General features: G+C 37.3%; 1 long non-coding RNA gene across 2 annotated transcripts in view; it reads right to left on the bottom strand.

Moving 5' to 3' along the window:
- LOC126292202 (uncharacterized) overlaps window positions 1-7,134 on the bottom strand; it is a 151,518-nt gene extending 144,384 nt beyond the window's left edge. For both annotated transcript variants that reach the window (XR_007552044.1, XR_007552045.1), the window contains exon 1: window positions 7,000-7,134. This is a non-coding gene — a long non-coding RNA (uncharacterized LOC126292202). The remainder of the gene's footprint in view (window positions 1-6,999) is intronic.
- Window positions 7,135-12,375: the final 5,241 nt, after the last annotated feature.

The raw sequence follows: 12,375 nt of genomic DNA, 5'->3' as shown, positions 1-12,375 counted from the left end.
AACATGTAGATTTGACCCGTTTGAGGATATTCACATCAAAAATTGTATCAGTGACCATGATGCACTTGTGGCAACAATGATCACCAAAGAACAACTAAAACAAGCAGAAAGATTTTTGTATGTCCTGTAAACTACATAAAAAATCAGTAGGAAACAGAGATTAATGCATAATAGGTGTAAAACAAAGCATAGGGCTATAGATAGTGAGATACGGAATGAAACGTATTTGGCTGTGTAGAGGGAAACGTGTGAAGCCTTCAGTGCCATAGCAGAAAACTGACCTGTGATCTTTCACAGAGCCCAAAGAAATTCTGGTCATATGTAAAGGCTGTTAGTGGCACCAAAGTTGCTAGTGAATGAGACAGGAACCGAAACTGAGGGAAGAAAAGCAAAAGCTGAAACACTTAACTCTGTTTGCAAATGTCCCTTTACAAAGGAAATCCCAGAAGAATTACCCCAATATAATCCTAGTACCAATCAAAAGAGGAGTGAAATAAGTATTAGTTCAGTGATGTCGAGAAAAAGCTGAAATCATTAATAATGAACAAGTATCCTGGGCTCAATGGAATCCCTGTTGGATTCTATAATGAATTTTCAAATTATTTCCTGTCTCTTCCCCCCGCCCCCCTGCTGCCACCACACCTCTCTTCCAAATATAATCTATTGCAGATCACTCAACTGCCCCCTGTTCCTGGAAAAATGCAATGGGAACTCCCATGTACAAGAAGGGCAGTAAAAGTGATCTACAATACTACCATCAAGTATCCTTGACATCGATTTGTTGTAGAATCTTTAAATATATTTGAAGCTCAAATGTAATGAGATATCTTGAACAGGATGATCCCGTCAATGTAACCAGCATGTATTCCTGAAACATTGATCATTTGAGACCCTACTCCTAGTTTCTCCAATGACATACTGAAAGCCTTCTATCAATGCAATCAGGTAATGTAATGCTTGTTGACATTTGAAAAGCATTTCACTCAGTACCATATCTATACTTATTACCAAAAGTATGATCATACGGGGTATCAAGTGAATTTTGTGACTGGATTCAGGACTTTTTGCTAGGGAGTACGAAGCGTGCTGATTTGGGTGGAGAATCATCCTATGATGATAATATCAATGATTCGCTGCTGGAGTTGTCCTACTCATAACAAATGCCTGGGTGTAACACTTTTTAGGGATATGAAATGGAATGATCACATAGGTTCAGTCATGGATAAAGCAGTGGAGGCTTCAGTTTATGGTAGAATTCTGGGCAAGTGCAACCAATCTACAAAGGAGATTCCTTAGGAATCATTTGTGTGACTGGTTCTGGAATATTGTTCGAGTGTGTGGGACCCATACCAGATAGAACATATACAGAGAAGGGCAGCATGAATGGTCACAGGTTTGTTTAATCTGTGGGAGAGTCTTGCAGAGGTACTGAAGGAAATGAACTGGAAGGCTCTTGAAGACAAATGTAAATTATCCTGAGAAAGACTACTGAAAAATTTCAAAAACTGGCTTTAAGTGATTACTCTAGGGACATATTACAAACTCCTACATATTGCTCACATCTGGATTGCGAAGATAAGATTACAATAATTACTGGACACACACAGAGGCATTCAAACATTCTTCCCACACTCCAAGTGTTAATGGAACAGGAAGAAATGGTAATAACTGGTACACTGGACATATCCTCCACTATGGACCTCATTGTGCTTTGCAGAGATTAGATGTAGATGTAGGTGTAATGTACTGTTACAATATGAAATTATACTGTGATGATAAGGGCTTTGAATATTTATTTCCCTGGTGTGCAAGATGTACAAGACAGACTTCAAGAAGACTACAATAATTTCAATTCTAAAGAATTCACATGCTGACAAGTGTTAATATTATTAAACTAAGAGTTTAATAAGTAATTGTCACAAAATATTGATGTGGGTTATTTACAGAAGAATAGAAAAACTGATGGAAGCCGACCTTCAGCAAGATCATTGAGGTTTTTGGAGAAGTGTAGGATCCATGTGAGACCATACCAGCTATACAAATTGTCTAAAAAGACAGGTTAGAGAAACGAAAACATACATTTATAGCATTTGTGGAGTTTGAGAAGTGAAAAGTTATTTATAACTTGCACAGAAACCTGACTGTAGCTATGAGTCATAGGACATGAAAGAGCAGCAGTGGTTGAGAGGGGGGTGAGACAGCATTGTATCCTATCCTGTATGTTGTTCAGTTTGTACATTGAGCAAGGGGTATAGGGAAGCAAGAGGGAATTTGGAGATGAAATTGCAGTATTGAACTTTCCATGCAGATCTTATGAACTATGAGTGTTGATCCTGAAGTAACATTCCCAAAGATCTCCAGCTGCACTGTTAAAGTGCTAGAAAAAAAACTGTCAACACTGCTGTGTGCAGCTGTATTGGCTAAGGGGCCATCAGCAAAGGAAATGCAATATTCATTCATAATTCACTTTTGCACATGTAAGGGACACCATGCATGGATATTCATTGTCAGCTGATGAACGTGTATGGTGACAAGTGTATGTCCGTTCAATGCATTTGAAAATAGTGCACGGAGTTTAGTGCCAGTCAGGAGGAGGTCCACAATGAAGAACAAAGTGGAAGAGCTTCAGCTTCCGAGGCAGTTATCAAGATGGTCCAATGCAAAATGCTTCAAAACAGGAGGTTCACCATCCATGAACATTTTGCTCAGATTCGTGGGAGTTGTTACGGTACAGTTGAAAGAGCTTTGATAGAAAAATTGGAGTATCACAATTGTTGCCCTTGATGGGTACTGTGTATTCTGACAGCAGAACTCAATGCTATATGACTTTGCTGTGCTGCCTCATTTCTTCAACAGTGTCAAGAAGATAAGGACGGATTGTTGGACTCCACAGTCATGGAATACGAAATGTCGGTGCTTATTTCACTCCCAAAGCGAATGAAAAATCCAAACAGTGGCGTCATTCAGGGTCAGCAGTCGCAAAGAAGTTTAAACCAACTCCTTCTGCTGACAAATTCACGACGACTGTCTTTTGGGGTGGAAAGGGATACTGGTGATGGATTTCAAGGAACCTGGGACAACAATCACACATACAGTTATATTGAAACAGTAAGGAAACTCAGGCAAGCTATGCATAACCATCAGATAGGACAACTGGCAGAGGGTGTAATCCTGCTTCACGATAATGCCCGACCTCATGTCTCCCACCAAACTCAGGTACTTTAGACAAACTTTGGTAGGACTTTCATGCCCCACTTATCTTACAGTGCAGACCATGTGCTTTGTGATTAACACTTATTCCCAAAGGTAAAGGAACTTATGGGTAGCCACCGCTTTAGGAATGTCAATGAAGCAAAAGAAGAGGTGAAATGCCTCAGCGGGTTGGTGGCAGAGTTCTACGGCATGGGGAATCAGAAATTGGAGCAGCATCTACAAAAATCCATGGAAAAAGTTACAATTATGTGTAAAAATAGAGCTAAAAAGTTTCTTCTTTCGAACAGTGTAAATTCCTATGAAAATAATCAACCCTCATACTTCAAGGGAGTGGTTGTTAAGTACATTGCCTCTCTGGCTATCTTGTATTAATAGACTACATTCTTCGAAATTAAAGTCACCACACTGCTTAACTGATTTCTCCTTTAGCTATTGCTCATATAGGTTTAATTTTATTATCTCAGGTGTTGATTTCAGTCAATATTCAGAGATTTTTGATCACTTTCTTGAGTACAGTACAGTGTTTCTCACAATACAAAGTCAGTCCTACTTTATCATTTCAAACCGTTTCCTTTCCCTTGCTCATATTTTGATTCCTTTTATAATACAGAGCTTATTTGAACCATACTCTGTCATTTCATTGGGAAAGCCACTGTTAGAGCTTGATCAAATCCAGTATATAAATACATTCAACTCGCTGGAATTGATGTCTATCACATTATATACATTTTCTAATGAATCTTTTGTAAGACTGCATTGAAAGTTTCTGTTGTTTGGTCATTTATTCGTATGTTTTGTATGATACAATTTAGTATGGCTAGTTGTGCATCATGATCAGAGAGATCATTCACTATTGGATAACATTTATGTCACTGATTAGATGTTTACCTACGAAAATGTTGTTATATTGCTTTTCTGTGTAATTATGGTGGGAAGTTAACATTACAATGCACATTCCTAGTGGTAAGAAATTCTCAAATCATTCCATTTATCTGCATGACCAGAAAAGTAATACTACTGAAATATACAAAGAGTGTCATTACAACACTGTATGAGCCTGAGTTATTTTAATTTTGAGGCCAGTCTCATCATCTTGCATTTATGTTGGAATAACACGTGTCTGTTTTCATTCTGGAACACGTGGTAGGGCTAATGGAATTTTAAGAGGAAAACTTCTGTTGCTTAGATGTCTTTCTTGTTAAGTCTCCCTCTGCAGTTTCTTGAGTACTCCTGTGACATTCAAACGCTGCCCATGAATACACGAGACAAAGCCAGCAACTCTTCTCTGAATTTTTCTGTCTCTACAGTCAATTAACTTAGGAAAAGTTCCCACAACAAGAAACAATATTCAAGTGATGGTTGAATGATGGATTTATACATGACATCTTATTCTTCCCTCTCCCATTTTCACATGCATTATAATTGAAATAACAATACTTTTGACATGGTCTCTCTTGTAAAATTTAGAGAGAAAAACCTGTACAAGGTTATGGAACACACGAAAATGTGGCTGGCTGACAGTTAAGAAGACTCCAGATTTTACAGGATAAATGTATCTCAACTACTCCAGTTACCTCAGGAATACATGTAAATCAATTCAAGTTCCTGCTACTTTAATTCAAGATTGTACATAAATTTGTTGAGGTGTGGCAACACATATGCCCATTTCAATTCATCTTTTCCTGGGTGAAAAACCTGTTGTGATTTAGGGTTAGCTGCTTCGATCGATGGCTCTCAAGATGCAATGTGAGTAAAGCGCAAGTCAGATTTTGCACAACTGATGGTTTCGAAAATGGTGCTAGTTGGCACAGAGAAGGGCATTGTACCTCATTATGTTTATATTCAGACTATATTCCAAGACTGATATTCACCATTACTGTTTCATTCCTGTGGTAGTTTTGATGCTGTATATGTAGGATATAGTAACTGCAGAGCTTACAAATTTATTTCAGAGTTAACTATATGTATGCGACTAACATTATTTAAAGGTAAGACTAGTTGACAAATATCTTTTGTACGTTCCATGTAGACACACTACAAATGAGAGTAACTCTACCTGGTATCTCCTGGATGTTTGTATTGCTCGTCAATATGGGGAGATAGTTGGGGACTTGCCTTAAATTACCTACTGTATGTTGGAATAAAATGAATGGTAAAGTATGTACACTTAAAAACACACTGTGTGGTTTAATGCGCTCCCCCAAATTATGAATGTTAAATTTGACAAAGTAACAGTTGACTTAGGATTTGTGAGCAGTGATGATGAGGGTTGCTTGTATTTAAGACTGAAAAGAGCAATAAAATGTACTTGTTTACATTGATGATCTGCTGGTAGCTTCAACTTCCCAAAGTGGAATGGATGACTTACAGATGTTACTAAGTGATAACTTCAAAATTAAGGATTAAGGCCTGATTAGGGACTATCTGGGAATGAAATTTTTCAAAATTTAATGAAGCGTACTGTTACTAATTGTGAAGGAAAGTTTTTGATATGTATTAATGCAATTCTGTTTCAGTTCCCATGTAGTAAAGTGTGTTGAAAAGAGAATAATACGAAAATGAAGGCATTGAGAATTGATGTAAAAAATTAATGGGATCATTGATGAGTGTCACATTACGCTCCATACTAGATATTCATGTAGCAATAAGTATTGTGACCAGGTACCAAAAATAAGCTAGTCTGTGTTTATGAAATGTTGTAAAATTTGTATTGCATTAAATTAGGGGAACCATAAAATGAGCTGGTTAAGTGCTAAGGATAAGAACTATACTGGTATCATAATTGTTTATGTTCGCTCTGAATGGGCTGGTCACAGAGGAGATAGAAATCCTAGAAATCCACAAGTGGTTATCTTTTCAAAGTTTTGGATTGTAACGTTTCCTGGGAATCTAAGAAACAAACTGCAGTGTCCCTGTCATCAACAGAATCAGAATTTTCAGCCTTTAGTATAACAACTAGTGAAGCTTCTCAGCACACTACTAGGTAACATAGTGTTTCTGGCAATCAAAGAGCTGTTTTACTGCATGATAATATGCCCCTAACCATCCTTTGCAGGAACCCACAGCTCCATCAAACTTAAGCATATATATCTCAAAATTTTACTTGCAAGGGGGAAAGCTTTTGTGAATAAGTTGTGTATATGTACGATAGCACAAATGAGCAACAAGCTGATGTTCCGACACAACCAGTAGGTGATAAAAAATTTTAGAACTTTACTGCCTAGGTGGTACTTACTCAAATCTTATAATTTTCATAACACCAATAATTAACATATAGAGGGGGCATTCTTTTTAAAAGCTCGGCGCACACACACACACACACACACACACACACACACACACACACACACACACGTGACAGTACACTCACAGTACTGCCTACCCAGCATATTCGTTTTTGAAGCAGTTCAGTCAGTTTATCCTCTGCATCTTCGTAAGCCTGAGATAAGAGCAGATTTCTCGTTTTATTCCTACTATTCCAACTCCATTTCTTGTGTTTTCAGTTACATACCATGTTCACAATACATTAACGTTTTCGCGCTTCTCTGGTACTACATGTAAAAACACCACTCTGTGTACGACTACTTACAAGTACGGTAAGAAATGTAAAACTAAAAGCATGTTATTTATTGAGTGTGAATACGTGCTGATAAAATTTATAGATCTGAAGCATAAAACTGGAATATTACACTACAATATAGTATCGAATTTTATTTAGTAGTTTTTGGGGCGCTGACTTATGCGTTTTGTATTGTCCATCGAAAGAAACTATGCTCGTAAACATACCGTACGATACTGGCATGTTATCCATTTCATTATTTGCTTTAATTTACGTCGATATCATGGAGAGCTCTCAAATGTCTGTACAAATATTTCCTGGTTGTAAAACTGAAACAATATGTATTCCGCACAGTGCTGTCCACAATTCTGAAACAAAACTCAGAAGATAAAAATTGTTAAGGGGTCCTGTATATATGTCAGTTAATTCTTATTAGAAAAACTACACAGTTAACTATTAATAATATTGTACTTCTTGCCAGAGAACTAACAAGCTGCGATTCTCATAGAATTCTCATTTCTTAGCAACTTCTTCGCTAATTTGGCGGTCTCGACAAAGATCTCTCTCCACAGCCCGTGAGGGACGTCACGTGACGGATTACAGATAAACTTGCATCTCACGCTATCTTACGATACTCATGCCAGATTGTATTTAGGAAATTAGACTGGCGACTCTAACGTGCTTCTCAGTCGACTACACCTGTGTTGGTCGTCGTTGATCATTCAAGGAAAGAAACTACACAATTTTGTTTTGTCATACCTTTCAGTACTCTCGCTTTAATTTACGAATAGCTCAGTGGACAAACCATCGTCATCTCAGTATATAAATTACCCTCGTCAATCAAACATTTTATAATATATCATTTGCGCCAATACAAAAAGATTAACACAAACGCCACATATTTCCCTGTGTTCAATGGTCGCTGCCAACATAACCACACTCCGCCGTGGCTGCTGAACATAAAATTTAATCGGGCCATAATATTTTATTTCGTATACTGCTCGTTATTTAAATGGTGTTAATATTGGTATTGTTACCGTTACATTCCATTTTTTTAGCGAATGTTGCTAGTTGTACCATATTTCGGAAACAGGTTGAACACTCGACAAAATACTTCACTATTACTCCGTTACCGCTGCGGATATTTTTGGAATTTATGTCTTTAAAGTAGAATTTCGTGAATTTCCTGTCATCGTTATTTTTATCTCTGTTGTAGATTTTGCTTATGATGATCATTACCTACTGTTGGTGCAAAATAATCCAGCATGTAATCGATTACACCACAAAACATGGCGTAGGAAAGTTACATATGTTGGTACAGCTGAAGCAAAGATGAGTCACTTACCTCTGGCGAGTAGAGGAGCGCAGTTCTATTCTTGCAGTATCAGGTGTAGTTGCTGTTTGAGTGTTTGATAACTAAATCACAAATTTGTAATGGCTGATGGTAAGAGTTTGCAAATAGTATTTTGTAAATCGTTTAGACGGCAGAGTCTGTCGAGTGATGAAGAACGCATTGCTAGTAGATTTAATTAGTATGCATGTGGTATTTTATGTGGCTTCAGTTGTAGTTACATTTTTCTCTGCACAGATACCTGCATTTTGTGCACAGTACGTTAGCTGTAAAGCGGCATAGGTATAAACTTGGTTTATTTCCGATTTAGGATAGTGGTAGGATTCTAGCACTACTACTTACATATGTTCAGAACCGAAAGAGTTTAAGCACGATACGGAATAGAAGTGTTAACCAGTGAAATAAAGATCGATAAAATGAGGACTTCCGGTTCGTATGCAGTTTAATATTGAGGCATGTTACGTATACTTTCTTTCCACATGTTCGACAGGTTGAGTCTGTAATATGGTTTTCATCCTAAATCGAGCCACCAGAAGTTGGTGGAAGGCTCTACTGTTCCACCCAAATTTCATGCTTAAGACGTCTACTTCTACTGAACAGATGCTAGGAATGCTGGGCCTACATGTTACATATTTACTTGGCTATGACACACTATCCTTTCTTAAGGCCAGATAGAATTTCGTTACTAAATTATTCATATAGTACATTGGTAGATTATTTTACAAAGAGGCATTTTCTTCTCTATACTGTAGCTTGCTTCAGTTTTCAGCCGTAATCATACTGAGAACTTTAACGAAGTTCACCTTAGCCTGGAACAATTCGGAAATATTAGCATTTATACCAGAAATACATATACATATGCAGTGAAGGGAACGCAAGTATTTCCTTGAAGCCATGTTGGAACAGATAATGGCATCAGGAAAAACTGCTCTACGTGGTGGTACTAGAATTAATGTAAAAATATATGTCCATAACTGTAAATTAATTTCCATAGGTTTAGGGACTCATAACTGATACTTTATTAATCTGTGGAATTTTCCAAAATGAAGTCAGAATTATTAAAGTACATTGTTAAAAGCCTCACCGAAAATTAATGTTCCTTTTTTCTTTCTCTCCAGGCAATGACTGTCCCTGCTGTAATCTACCAGAATGGCTGGAGTACTTTGTGCGGTATAGTATGCGTATTCTGTAAAATTTCCTAGTTAACGATTCCTTCAGCACTCATTTATGATTACCTTAGGTTTGTCTTTAAATGTGTAGCTAATAGAGTGAACTGTTACTGATGCCAGTGAACAGTACAGGACACTGCATTTGATGTGTTATAATGTGGCATGTGACGTATACATGCAGATGCAGAACAGTCCACTTAACTTTGTTTGCTGATCCAGTAAATGACGTATGGTATAGTCAACAAAGTGTGACATAACATCTTCTGATGAATCAGTGCTGAGTGTACTGAAGCCAGAGGTCCAGATTGGGTTGGATGAATTATCAGTTGATCAGCATGCAATCACAGTGTTTATTAATACCTATTTTGCTCCATTTTTCATCTAATGGAAATTGTAGGGACAAAAATGTCATCTAGCCTGAGGTCATGTCCATGTTGGGAAGTTGCTTGGGTTGATTTACCAAGTTCCAAACAATGCAATGAACAATGATTGTACCTGTAATGATATTTATTTCTAGTGTCATTTTTGTAAGAGTGGCTTGTATGTGGAAGTGAGTCACAACTGTCAGTACTGGTGTACAGAGTGTATGTGTAATTTTAAGATGCTAATGAGTATGATGAGTAATGCATAGAAACAGTAGGATTTTCAGCAGTATTTCTTTTTTTGCCACAGACGGTTGATAGGAAAATTTTATTGTGTATAATCTGAACATGTCAATTTTTCTATTGTACTGTGCAAGAATAACATTTTCAGTGTCGGGCAGTTCTTTCTTAAATCAGCCTTTAACAAGGGCGTTAATTTCTTGCGTCTTTGGTACTATGTGGCATATGAGATGTTAGCATCTTGCCCCAGAATATTGTGCTGTCAGAGTTCATAAAACAGGCTAACATTAAAATGCTGCAGCTACCGAAATGTGGGATCACCGTGTTGCTGCTGACAATTCGTGTCTGGAGAACATTAAATTACTGGGTGTTAATAGTTAATACTTTAGTGTAACCTACATAGGAACTGTTACCTCTTAAGTTAGTTTGAGAGGTAATAGAATTTTTTCGTTTCAGATTTTTACTCTGTGTCAAAATCTAAATTACTCTGCCACCAAGCCACCCCAAATCTGTCAGCTCAAGTGGGGCCACTTGTGGTATGTACGGAGAATGAAGGTACAGTGTCCTGTTTTTGCTTTGGGAGTGTGTGTTGTGCTGTGAAATGGTGAATTTGTATTTGTATGCTTCCATTCTCCATCTGTTAGTTACTGTGTTGTCTTTCTGTAGTATATTAATGCAGTATTGGTTGTGCTGTTAAACCTCAGTGCAGTTAATGAGGGTGACAATTAAGGCAGAATATTATGGTGTTACTTGCTGATACTGAGCTTTGCCTATTGTCATTGTTACATATTTCATATAGAGATCAATGTACATTGTGGACCTGGTGCACTAGTTGACAATCTGTGTTGACTTTGTGGATAAAATGCAAAACCAAAGCATTGATATTGTGGATAGTGCGTGCATAGATGCGAACCAGGGTGGGAAACTGCATCTCTGCTTCTCAGTTTATCCCAGTATTTTTACCAGGAATTGTTTGTAAGGTGAAGGGCATAGGTGCTTAGAGCTTAATTATGCCGAGCAAGTCAGATTTATTCATTTACCTTGAGTTTAAATCATGCATTTTGTGCCCATGTTTGCTTCGAAATTAATTTCTGGGAAAGGATAGTTGCTTGAGATAAGTCAATAGTTTCCTATTTCATGCCCACGTGGTTTAATGAAATTTAACCATCATTAGGACTTCACTTTTTTTTAATGCCACATATTGTATATTTATGCGTCTTAAGTGCAATTCGCCTGCAGTTTTTTGACCTCCACATTTCCATGGCTCCATGAAACTACTAACACAGTTTCTGTCTGTGAAATGTTCATCTTTTCTGTGGTCTCATTTAATGTTGGTGTACAAATGAAACACAGAGAAGCAGTTGAATATTTCATAAATTGTTAAATGATTTGTTTGGTTATAATTTCGTAGGAATGTCAGGGTGGTAACCACATAAATAGCAATGATAAAAGGGTGTAAACAGCACTTGCAACAAGGCAGTTACGTGGAGGACGGTAAACGCAGTTAAAAGAGTAAAGGGAATCCACTGATAGTGAAACATCAATGAAGCATACATGTTGGTAGTGTTTCCTCTTGTAAGGTACATACCATACTATTGTTTTGAGTGTTATGGAGACAAATTCCTGAGGGGGGGAGACTGATGCTGCTTCCACCTGCAGTGCCATGCCTTGAATGTGCAGGGTCCACCTGTACTTTGTAAAATTGTTCTTGTATTGTTACATTTAATGAGCTACCTTGCCATAGCTATTGTAGTGTTGTAGGAAAGTGAATAAAGCTTGAATATGTAATGGGCTATTTTGGATTTGCCAGCTGAACATTCATCTATATTGGTGACACTTAAGTTTAATGCATGTAAGGATATAAGCTTCTTTTTCCTGATAATTCTGCCATCATAGTTAAATTTAGTGATAATAGCTGTTCCATCTCGTCTGTGTATTAACATTTAAGTTTGAAGCAGCATATTTCACTGTAATTTCTAAAGTCTTGTCTTTTTTTGCTTAACTTCCAACTAAATCTTAAGAACCACAGTTGCATGATACGGCTTCTTAAATTGAGTTGTTTTTTTACGGCATAATTTCATTTTCCATTGCTGCACCGAAGAAATCTGTATTGACAGTTAATATTGTTTTTGCAGTGTGCAAACAAAGCCGTCCTTATTGGACAGATTGGAAGCCATACGTCAAGATTGTACAGCAGAGGGCTTGGTGAAAGACAGGTATGGTTCGTATGATAGACTGGTTTATTCAGCTTACTCCTGATGCTTTCTTTCATGGTTGCCTGCTTGGCAGTGCTAATTGTTATGTGGCCATGTAATGTTAGTTTCATTATGAGATAACTGTTACTGAATCACTGAAATCAGGGAACAAGAAAAGCTTTGTTATTGCTGTGGCTAAAGTAGTTGCTGTATATACTTAAGAAAACCTGTTTCTACTAATGGATGTAACTTTTTAGTGTTTGTGTATTGTACAGTGTTTCCGTAA

The sequence above is a fragment of the Schistocerca gregaria genome, chromosome 9, assembly GCF_023897955.1.
Source record: "Schistocerca gregaria isolate iqSchGreg1 chromosome 9, iqSchGreg1.2, whole genome shotgun sequence".
NCBI classification, from domain to species: domain Eukaryota; kingdom Metazoa; phylum Arthropoda; class Insecta; order Orthoptera; family Acrididae; genus Schistocerca; species Schistocerca gregaria.
Note: the sequence above shows the minus strand (reverse complement) of the source record. Positions and strands in the feature narration are given on the sequence as shown.